This window comes from Melospiza melodia, chromosome 6 (genome assembly GCF_035770615.1).
Source record: "Melospiza melodia melodia isolate bMelMel2 chromosome 6, bMelMel2.pri, whole genome shotgun sequence".
Classification (NCBI taxonomy): Eukaryota; Metazoa; Chordata; class Aves; order Passeriformes; family Passerellidae; genus Melospiza; species Melospiza melodia.
In genome coordinates this window covers 77354400-77366090 of record NC_086199.1, presented here as the reverse complement: position 1 = coordinate 77366090, position 11691 = coordinate 77354400, and the positions used below count along the sequence as shown (strand labels likewise).

Genomic DNA, 11691 nt, shown 5'->3' with positions numbered 1-11691 from the left:
TCCGCGACTCCCCGCGGTCCCCTCAAGCGCTGCTCCCGCCGCCGCCATTGCTGTGGCCGCGTCCGCCCGCTCCCCGCCGCCTGCCCGCTTCCCTGGACCAGAACCTGATCTCGACCAGGACCTGAACTGGAAGCTCCCGGCCGCCCTTCCCGTCCGCAACAGCGCCTGCCGAGGCAGCGGCAGCGGGGACGCTGCTCCGCCGGCTCCCAAAGCGGCGGTGGCGGGAGCGGCGCCTCAGGCGTACGGGCGAGCGGGGCCAGTCTGAGGCGGCGAGCCGCGACTGAGCGGGCTGAGATTGGCGGGACCGCCTCCGGTTTGAAAGGGCGGCTGTGATTGGACAGGGCGGACGGAGAAAGGCGGGCCGTGATTGGCACGCTTAGGAGCCGTCAGGCTGCGGCCCGTGGGAGCGTGGGGCGGAGCTCGGGCTGCCCGAAGGGCTCGCAGGCGGCGGCGGCGGCGGCGGCGGCGGCGGCGGCAACCCCCGTCCCCTTCTCCGGCCTTCTCTCGTGCCCAGGTCCCGGCGAAAGGACCCCCGCAGAGCCCCTACCGGAGCGCCCCAACGGCACTCGGGGCAGGAGGCGGAGAGGAGTGTAGCCCGGGAGGGGTTCCGGGTCGTCTTTGCGACAGCAGGGCGGACTAGGGAGCGGCGGCGATTTGGTGAGGAGAGGGCTCGGGAGCGGGGAGGGCGTGCAGCGCTTCTGCGGGGACTTGGCCTGCCCCGACTGGCCGAGATCAGCACCCTGGCCAAAGTTAAGTGCCCGCGTCCCCCTGCCCGCCCTCCGCCTGCTGCGGGCCCGCTGCTCACCCTCGTCGTCGGATGTTATAGATGATAAAACAATACTGGCTTTCACATTCATAGATTAGCTTTTTGCATTACAAGTATTTTGATGTGGTAAAACTTATTCTTACTTTGAACTGCTTTGTATAGTGTAATATGCCAGTTTATGTATGCACTGTATATTTCATATGAATAGTAGCATGATAAATATATGGTAGGCTTTAGCAAAATGTTAAAATAGAAACTAAAATACTTCTATGTAACTTACTCAGAAAATGGTGTAAAGCAATTATTCTGCTTCTTATAACTGCAGACTGCCCCTACCAAGTGATAAGATAATAGTGACACAAAAAGAGCTTAAGCATCCAGGAAGGATTTATCGACTCTTACCAGTGTTATCAGGGAGTGTGAAGCAACAGGATAAAACTACAGGAAGAAATAAAATATGTAGACCTAATTTACAGAACGTTCTGCAGACAAGTCAGAGGTTAAAACCAAACAAGAGAGTTCCTGGAACATCAAAAAGTCAAAGGAATGTTTGAATAATGTGTAAGTTAATGAATATGCCTGTAACCTCAGCAATGTAACAGTATATAGTGAACATGTTTTTAAGCTACCTCTGTGCTCTTTGGCTGTGTGCTAAAAGCATCCCAGTGCTGGATTATTTTGTCCTTTTATCCTTTATTAAAATTTTAAAAATTATAAAGAGTGAACTCTGTTTATCACATCAGTGAAGCTTAAGCTGATCTGCATCCAGGTGTTTTGGGACCTGCTGGGGCAGGCCATCGAGGTAAGCGTGGGGCTACCGCAGTGGAGGCCAAGTATTTCAACACAATAGCATAATCAGCAACGTTAATTAATTTTGTATTCTTCATGCAAGCCTCAGCCTAAAGAACGCTACCAGCCTCTACTAGGATTAATAATACGCATAGTAAGTGTTACTAGTATTAATATTTAGGTAAGAACTGTTAGTGTTAACACTGGCAGTCAGTGTGTTAGCTGGTGTTTACTGTGAAGCTCTGCTCTCCCACAGTATGACAAGATCCTGAAGCTGTCCTCAGGTGCACAGTTAAGTGAGCACTGCTGTCCTTACCACGGTCCCCCAATGGAGCCACGCTCCAGAGACGGGCAGCAGTGACTCTGCAGACGCCTTCCCAAGGTGACAGAGCTCGCCCTCCTTCCCATCTGCAGTCAGGGGATGTGAAGGCAACCATTGCTGTCCTCGGCTTCATCATCTCCAGTGCAGCCAAGCACAGTATAGACAATGAGTCTGTCAAGTGAGCTGCAGCAGCTGGGACTGCCCAAAGGCAGGGGAAGCCCTCAGGGTGGCACCATCAGCCAGACCTGCTGGGATGTTGCTTACAGTTCCCAGCCCTGCCTTCTTCACACCCAGATGGAGGGCAGGCTGCCTGCTGTGCTGTCCTCCATCACCTCCCTTCTGTACCATCAGTCCCTGGGGGCTCCTCAGGTGCTTTGGTGAGGTTTGGCAGCTGCAGGTCTGGTGTGAGCAGAGGGATTCTTCTCTTGTCTCCCCTCATGAGCAAAGCATGCCAGCCAGCTGTGCTGTTTTACATGTGACTGACCCACAAAATTGCAGGAGACTGAGGACTCGTAACAGGTGCAGGACAGGTTCAAAAGCAACTTGGGACAAAACCTCTGTCTTTGTCAGTCCAAAGGGACAGCAGAACTCACATCTGCTCACAATAATCCTCTGGGGAGTGGAGCAATGTCTGTATGGAAAGATGACTGGGGGTAAAATCAGTGGAAACCGAGAAGTTACATTTGTATCCTAACAGGAGCTATAATGGGACAGAAATTTTAGGGTAAAATACAGGTGCTGTTCCCAGGATGGAGCTGGGTTGGCATGCTCCACGATGATTCCCCATGCAACCATAAGGACCTGCTAAGGGTGGTGGAGTGGAGTGGGGCACCACAACCAGGCTCTGCCAAAATCTTTGCAGGGGCAGCAACTCCATGGTAATTTGAAGCTTATTAATTGCATAGCAAGGGCTATTTGGCATATGTAGGAACACTTTCCAACCTAGCGTCTGAAGACCAATTTAGAGGAGGCACCTCTAAGTCGAAAGCCAGCCAGACCTTATGTTCTTAGCACCATTCATTTAGAAGAAATCCTGTGACATTTGCAAATTTAAGAGGTGACACCCCCATTCAGACCATGGCTCCTGGGTGCGAACAATAGCTCTTTTCAACAGCAAGGAAATCTGCATGCCCTAGTGTCTCAAGGTCACTTCACCTGAGAGTCCAGAGACCCAAATCCAACCAGAGTCCTAGTTCCCAAAAAACTTCTGCTATAAGAAATCCTTCAAAGTGTGCAATTCTAGGAGTAGAAATCCTACAGGAAACATGAGGCTTCAGGCTGCAAATGGGATCTCTTTTCCACACAATGGAAAACTCAGCAAGCCCTTCTGGCAAGACCAGTTCACAGGAGGCACACAATTCTCAAGGGCCAGGCTTGAGAGATCCGATGTTGTGGTGTCCGACTCCATGGAAGCTTTAATCTGAGAAAAATCCTGTGATGTTGGTACTTTTAAAAGGCAGAATGGCACATTTAGACCTTGGCTGATGCTTTGGAGAGTGATTCTTTTACACAGTAAATAATGATTTCATTCCAATGTCTGTAGGTCACTTTGGAAACAGCCCCTGAAACCCAAGACCAAGAAGAGCCATACTTCATGACAGCTGCCATCTGGGAGGAATCCTATGACATTTGTGATTCAAGAAATTGAACCCAAAATTTCAACAGCTGATATGCAGATGCAAAAGACTGCTGTTTTCCTGAGATAAGAAATACTCCAAACCTAACATTCTGAAGGAGTTCAGAATACACACCCAGGACTGCCATACCCCCCAAAGCGCTACCTCCTGGCAGATTGTCTCTATGGTAAACCCTGTCACACTAGAAATGTTAGGAAGCAGAACCCAAACTACAGCACAAGCACCTGTAAGGAAAAGGTACCTCTGTTCATGAGATAGAACCCTTTCTGTTCCCTTCAGCCCCTGCAGCTGTTCTCATGCTTTCAGGGCACTTGATTGGTTCATTCCTAGATAAAACTTATGTCTTTATTTTCAAAGCTATTACCCATCTCTAGTCAGAGTTTCCTACATTCCTGTATACAAATAAGTGGAGAGAGAGAGGGTTTCTTTCCAAATGAATTTAGAGATAAATTCATTTTCTTTGCCAATACCTATAAAAATGAAAACCTTGAACGATTTTAGTATTCTACACCCATCCCTCCCTGTGAAATTTATGGCAGTTTTGGGTCCCTCTGGGAGACGACATCCAGCATGTCATGCTGGACTGTTCTAGAGAGTAATTTTCAAATGTAAGCTTAGCAAAGTTTGAATTGACTTGAACAGAGATAAAAACTACAAGTGAACACCTACACCTGCCTACAAAGAGCTAACAAGCCCCTGGCAGCTGCCAGCATCAAAGCACAGCGGATGTCTCTAATACAGGGTAAGGATAACAATATCACCTTCTGTTCTCTCCAGCTTCTTTTCCCTGCAGTCATATTTTGCTTCATATGATTTTTTTAGTCTCTGTATCTTCTTGGACAGCACCGAGCTCGAGGACAAGGATACGAGAGTCTTTCCCTGCCGGACGGAGAGAACCAGGAAAAAAGTTAAAATAAGAACAGGGCAGTTTGAAATTCATACTTGCAACGAGAGGCAGCGCCTAACCAACAGAACAAAAGTAAACGAAGCATGATACCTCCCTGGGGACAGAAGACTTACAAACTCTCCAGGATTTACAATTCTAGCGACCAACCCCTTCAGGACAGCAGCCAAGTGTCCCATGGGGTGGTGCTGCACCAAAGAACCATCTGAGAGGTTCCAAAGAGTGAAATGCACAATATTTTGCAAAGACAAAAAATCCTGCAAAATAACAAAAATACAATAGATGTAAACTACAGGGCAAGAGTACAAGTGTTACCTTTGGCAGCTGGAACCATCCAGGTGAGCACCTGATAACTGGATCCTCACCAGAGTTTGAACCCTTCAGGACACAGAAGGGTTTTCCCCAGAAATTTCACAAACTGAGTTTTGACAGAAGCACGCTCGCCGGATCCTCAGAAACGTCACCCATTCTCCAGGTGTCTGGAGAGAACTGCAAATGGCTCTCACGTAGTTGGAGCTGGTTCTATAAGGTCTCAGGGTGAATTTCACCAGATGCAACTGAATTGGGCAACTCCCAGTGAGACAGAAGGAACCCAAAGCTTGTTTTACCCAAACCTTGGGTAAGCACAGCTCCAGCAAATACTGAGGAAACAGACATAACAGGGTAAAAATAATAAAACTATTGCTTTTTCTTTAATCTTGCCTTTTTTTTTTTTATTCAGATGAGCAAAACAATGAAGGAGAAGGTGAAAAACTCACCATTACTGAACATTTCATCATCTGTAAGCTGAGCATCCTTAGCATAGAGGACTCCAGAGTTAAAATTCACTGATCCCTGGGAAATAAAACCAAATATATGACAAACAGTCAAACAGAAGGCATAAAAATTTGTTTCCTCTACGGACTTTCAAGTATGTATCTTTGTATATATCCTACACATTACAACATACACTTTATACCATCTCCTAATATATAATAATTTACCTTTAAACTTTGATAGTATAGTGTGGAGAAATGGCTCCATGACAGAGGTCACGCAGACATTCGCTCGTTAGTCGACCAGGAGCTGGGAAAGTACCGAACACAGGTATTTTTGAGTTTTGCACCTGCAAGATAGCGTGTGCCTGGGCCTAGCTGGGTAGGATAACAAGTAGACAGAGAGACGTGGGAAATAGGGAATGTAGGCCCAAAGGAATGAGGAAGAGTTGATGGTATAGTTTAACCAATAGATCGCTTGGCTTACAGAATATTCATAAGCTTATTATGTGCTATATAAGTGTCTGATACTCTCTGCAATAAACATAGCTTGCTGATCTCATATTGAGTGTCCGAGTCTTCCCTCACCCAAGAGTACAGCATAAAATTATTAACTAAAATTGGTGATCTATTATTATTAAGTTGTGCTTAAAGTTATTTTTGCTGTCATGTTCAAAACAATTTTTTTTTTTTTACTGTAATGAATGAGCAATTGATTTCAAAGTCATCACAAGCCCATCAAAAAAACAAAGCTCTATTCACCGGGCAGGTCTGTGAGCTAGAGGGTAGTTAGGCTTGTACTTACCTCTTGCTCTTCATGAACCAATAAATCCTGTAAGCAAAACCAGGATCTTTAGCCCACTCCTATTAAAGATTCTACAAGGATGATGGTTTGATTTGTGTTTAGAAGTTTAGATTTAAAATGGCCAGTCCAATGGATAAATAAAGACAGTTGAAGTAGTATTACTTTACTCTTATTATTATTATTGTTGGTATTAGTATTATCAGCTACTGGAAGAAACAAACCAGTAGTATCTATACTTAATTACTTCTATTTCCGGAAAACAATAAAGAAAAAGAACCAAACCAAAAAAAGTCACTTCCTACCTTTTGTATCTCAGGATGATGAATTTCTCTTGGGCACTTCTCCAATTTATCAAGACTCATAGCACTGAAAGGCAAACAAAACAGTGCTTTATAGAAGGCCAAGTGCACGTTTCAAGGCTGAACCACCAACTGATTGCAGTGACAGCAGTTACAACATGAATCAGTCCAAGGGCCTCTCTTAAATGGAATGGAATGTTTTGTGGAACTGCCATTTCTTTCCCAAAATACTAACTTCCAACACTTCCTAAACTTATTTTGCATTTTAAAAACAGAAATTAGTAAGACTCTGTGTGGACATCAGGTTTATTTCCTTCTAATGCACAGAGCTCTGTTCCATCATCCTTCACTTTGGCTCTACACAGAATCATGGTGAGCTTTTTAGGAGTGCTCAATAATCAATTCTATTTCTTTTCCTAGTTCTCTCTCTTCTTCAATAATTAAAGGCAAGTCAAATGAAAAATGACAAGTTCAGCATCAGAGTCACACTTTTCCCCTTTGTCTGCTCAAGAACAGGCTTTAAATCCACTTATTGCTGCCTTCAACGATTCAGACTTGCAAAACCATTCTTACATGTTTTACAGGTTTATCATAAAACCCACAGAACACAAGCTCTGAATTACAGGAAAAGGTACACAGGCAAATATCTAAACTGATTACTTATTTGAAAACACATACCTTAATTCAGATTTCACCCAGAATGTTTCTGTGGGACACTAAGGGAGACATATTTTGTGAGTACCCTGTAAACGAGAAAAAGCTGGCATAGATTACAGGACATACCCACTTTTTCTGCATATTCAAATAGAATTATTAATAAAAACAATTAAGTTTAAAAAGAAGGAAGATAACCAAGGAAATTTTACTCAGCTATATTTACTCCCGATTTAGAGAAAAAAAAAAAAGGCCCGGGTGCTGCAAAGAAAAAAAAAGTGAACCACAAACGCTTACAGTAGAATTTTAAAACAATCGCTTGGATAAAAGAATCTTATGGAACGTGAAGTAGAAAAAAAGTGAAACCACTATCAGACCTGCCTATTTTCTCACCAGTGTACAAGAAAATCCTAAAAGCAGTATGAAGTCACTGCCTAAAACCGGTCATGGGATGTAACCAAGAACAATTTAGGCATTTGCTAATCGAGACAGAAACCTTTTCTGGATGCTAGTGTCAAATCACAAGTTTTGTCTCTCAGAAGCTCGACAATGCTGGAAAGCATTTTCCCTGGGGCTCGGGAGGGCAGGGGCGGAAGGGGGGGTGACTTTGCAGCTCGCACCTGTGCCATCCGAAGCATACAGCCCGCCTGCTCCCTGCGCTGGGCATTCTCCCGGCCATCTCTGGCTTTACCGCCCAGCGCCGCTCCATCCGCTGTCACGGCACAAAGAGCCACGAGCACTAACGCAGGCAGCAGCCCCGTCATGCCGGCGATACCGCAGCGCTCCCTGCTCGCAGCGCCCAACACGGGCGGAGCCGCCTCCGCCCGCAGCACCGGCAGCAGCCCGAGGGAGACGGCTGCAGCTCGGGGGCTCCTCCGGCGCCTCCGCCAGCCCGAGGGCGGCCGCCCCACCGGGACCGCGGGAGCGCCCGGCGCCGCTCGCCCGGGGCGGCTCCCGCAGCTCCCGGCCCGCGGCAGCAAAGCACCGCCTCGCCCTCCGCCATCGGCGGGCGGCAGCGCCCCCGCCCCCGGCACCGCTGAGGGAGGCCGAGGAACCGGGCGGACGCTCATTCCGCGCTGCTCAGCACCGGGCGGGCGGCCAGACGGAGGCTGCGCCCCTCCAGCGTCGCCGTCCCGCGCGGGAGAGGCGCCGGCAGCTGCCCGCGCACAGCCCCGCGCCGCCGCCTGGCACGCCAGCCACTCGTGTGCCGCGTCGGCCGTTGCGTCACACGCCGCGCCAGCAGCAGGGCCTGCCGGGAGTTGTAGTCTCGGGCTGGCAGCCACGGCTCCGTCCCCCGCCACCGGCAGCTGCAGTCCCTCCTGGGCATCAAACGGGTCCTTCGCCCCAGGGCGGGGAAGCACCTGAGGCAGCACCGCTCCTCCCGGATGCCCTCTCTTTTTCCCTCCAACTCTTTTTACTTTTTTCACTCTGTTTTTCACCACTTCCCTTCCCTCCTTCTCTCCTGCTTCCATTCCTTTCCTTTCCCTTTCCTTCCCTTCGCCTTTCTTGTATTTCTAATCTTGGTTTACCTTTCCACCTTTAGAATAAAAAAGCAGCAGTAGAAACTTTCAGGCTACCCGGGAGTAAAAAAAAAAAAAATCCAAAACGAAAATGATTTAAAGAAAACGATTTATTCCCTGGGAGCCTGAAATTTTCTACTGCTGCACGTGACAAAGAGCTTTTATTCCTTCTTATAGATTGTTGATATTTTATATATATTTATAGTTTATATTGATGCATTATATTAATAACTATATTTAATATGCACCTTATTCAAAAATATACGGGAATTATTTTTTAAATTATTTACCATATCTACTGCTACAACTTATTTTTCCTTATATTTCTAAATTTTATATAAATCTTTAATGTGTTTATGATATATTTCTATACTTATATTTCTACCTTTATATTATTTGTATTTGTAATTTTTACACTAAAACCCCTGCTTTGGCAAAAAAAACCCAAAACCATCCATTATTTTAAACTACCTAATTTTTTTTATATTTATATTTATCATAATATACAACAAATGATAGATATAAATAGATAGGTATATCACATCCGTATTTATATCTATTTTATATCCATTTCCTCTAATATTTTTCATAAAATATATGCAGTATTACGTGTATTATATATTGTATCAATTTATGTTATTTTACATTTACAATTTATTATTAATTTTTTATAGATCTCCATATAGTTGCAATACATTTATATATTTGTATTTTTTTGGGTTGTATTTACATTTATATTCTCTATTCATATATCTATAAACATACACAATACTCTATTAAAATTAGAGTAACTTATTGTAACATATAATGACTTATGTTACATGTTAAATTTTAAAAATTGACCGAATATATAAAAATAAAATTGGCTCATTCCCATTGCTACACATCTATTTCTTTCGTTACAATATAGTTAGAGTCATAATTGCATATTTAAAATCCAATTCCTAAATGAAATGACAGAACAAACAGCATCAAATTCCCCCCAATATCTTCCAAAAACATCAAGATACCTCCAACACCCAAACAAGTGTCAGCAAAAAAACAAAGAACACTCTTTTCAATAACAATTCTCATCACGACAGAAAAATGGAACCAAAATAAAAGAAAATCCTCTAGAAACACACACAGCAAATTACAAAAAGTACTAAAAAAATGTCAAACCAATCTACTAAACTCAAGCCAGTGCCACTCACCCTGAACGACGTTACTAAAAACAAACAAAAAAAAAAAACCAAAATTCTACCTCTACACTAACTCAAAGAATAAACAATCCTCTGTAAAAATAACTTTAAAACCTGAACTAATTAACAAAATGGAAAAACATCTCAACCACTAAAAACTAAGAAATTAACTACCCAAAATTAATAAATACTTTAAAAACCCACCATATAAATACCCATGTTCCCAAAAAAAACCCTGATAAACAATACTCAAATACATTAAAAGACAACAACAACAATAACAAAAAAAAAAAAAAGAAAATAAAGAAACCAACAACGAGAATAATACCAAAAAACAGATAAACTTAAATCTGCAACAAAAAAATAATTCCCAACTGAATAAACCCATAGTGCCTCAAGCTATCAAAATAAAAATACCACCTAGAAACAAACACAAAGACTAAAAACAAACGTAACCATAAACAATGTCCCCCAAATTACCCGTAACCATAAAACATACACTACAATCAAACAAACCAAACAAATAAAAGCCCTGGAAGACGATAAACACACATGCAATTATCGAGATTAAAAACCCGCTGCTATGAACGACACAACGCTACCCCAAGCCGCCCAAAACAAACACTACACACTCACGCTAATAAAAGTCACCGCAACAGAATTAAAATCCGAACCGCTGCTTCACGCTACGACCCGTAAAATCCATTGCGCACCCTTCTAAACATAACACCCCGGGGAAAAAAAAATCCGACTACAAAACCCAATCCAAAACAAACCATTATCATCCCTACCGGCACCGAGAACCGTGCCCACTCAGGAAGAACCCCATATCCCTTAGCGGACAGCCGCTGCAAACCGAACCCAGCGATGCCATCAACGCCTCCAAAGCGCCTCCGAGCCACGGCACCGCCGAACTTGGAGCGGCCGAACCCCGCGCTCGCTGCCGGCCCCGGACGGAGCGCGGCTCCCGGCAGGAAAGCGGCTCCTGCGGCGGCTGCTCCGGCACGCGGGGCCGGCGCCGTCCCGGGGAGCCCCGCCCGCTGCCCCTGCCCGGCGGGGCCGGCACCGGGCCCGGGGCTACCGGCGGCGCCCGAGCCCCGCGCCCGGAGCGGCCGGCACCGCCCGGGCCGGCGCAGCAGCGCCCGCGCCGCCTCTGCCGCCCTTGGCCGGCCCGGCCCGGCTCCGCTCGGCTCCGCACGGCTCGCACCGGCGCGGCTCCGCCACTGCCGCCCTCGGCCGGCCCGGCCGCGCCGAATCCCCCGTGCGCCCCGGCAGCTGCCCGGGCCGTGCCAGCAGCGCTCCCAAGCGGGAACGTTCCGGGCCGGGCCGCGGGCACGGGCAGCGCCCTCCAATGCAGCGGCACAGCCCCATTGCAGCCCTGCAAACGCTGCCGGAGCTGCGGCTTCCCGCAAGCCAGCCCCGAAACCGCAGACGGGGCGCACCTCACTTCAACAAGGGCAAAGAAATGCCTTCTCCCCTCCAATTTCACCCCCTAGGAGAGCAGAAAAGAAGGGGCGCTCCCCAAATGAAAGCCTTCGACTGATGGGAAAGGGCGATTTCGACCTCCATGCAAACCCTTGAAAAGGAGGGACACCAGGGCTGCCCCCTCCATTTAAACCCGAGGGTGGTGCAAATGGGGTGGCTGCCTTCAAATCAAACCCATAATACCACAAGAATACTTTTCCCATTCCCCTTAGAATAGAACGCAGGGATTCCCTGTCACCCCCGGGATACCCCTAACAGCCTGGAAAAGGCAGCTTTTCCTGCAATCAACACCCTTAAAACCACAAGTCAAGAGGGATCCCCTCAGGTCAAACGCAGACAATAAAAGAAGAGGAGCTGCTTCCTTCTCCTTAATCCCTTTTGTCCTCACAAGCTCCATTTTTGTTCCTGGGGACCCGGGGAGGGACTGGCAAGATGAAATTGCAAAGGGGAAGGAGAAAATTCCCCGCTCCAAACCCACACGGGCTCACCTGTTCGGCTGCTGCTCCCGGGCACAAAGATTCGTCCCTCGGCGCCTCCTTTAAGCGATGCTCCACGTACCCAAGCGCGGATCCAG

The 11691-nt window shown here is 46.5% G+C and overlaps 2 long non-coding RNA genes across 8 annotated transcripts; one reads left to right on the top strand and one right to left on the bottom strand.

Moving 5' to 3' along the window:
• Positions 1-1135: 1135 nt before the first annotated feature.
• On the bottom strand, positions 1136-11691 carry LOC134419711 (uncharacterized). Of its 7 annotated transcripts, none has more exons than XR_010028123.1 (5): positions 7552-7844; positions 6956-7020; positions 5177-6344; positions 4276-5059; positions 1136-3439 (listed from the first exon to the last, which is right to left on the bottom strand). It is a non-coding gene; the product is annotated as an uncharacterized LOC134419711 (long non-coding RNA). The 7 variants fall into 7 exon arrangements; XR_010028124.1 differs by having other exon boundaries at positions 5177-6005; positions 6281-6344; positions 6956-7843; XR_010028121.1 differs by lacking the exon at positions 7552-7844 and adding an exon at positions 11606-11691 and having other exon boundaries at positions 5177-7020.
• On the top strand, positions 3933-5735 carry LOC134419712 (uncharacterized). The gene is made up of 2 exons (XR_010028125.1): positions 3933-4256; positions 4337-5735. It is a non-coding gene; the product is annotated as an uncharacterized LOC134419712 (long non-coding RNA).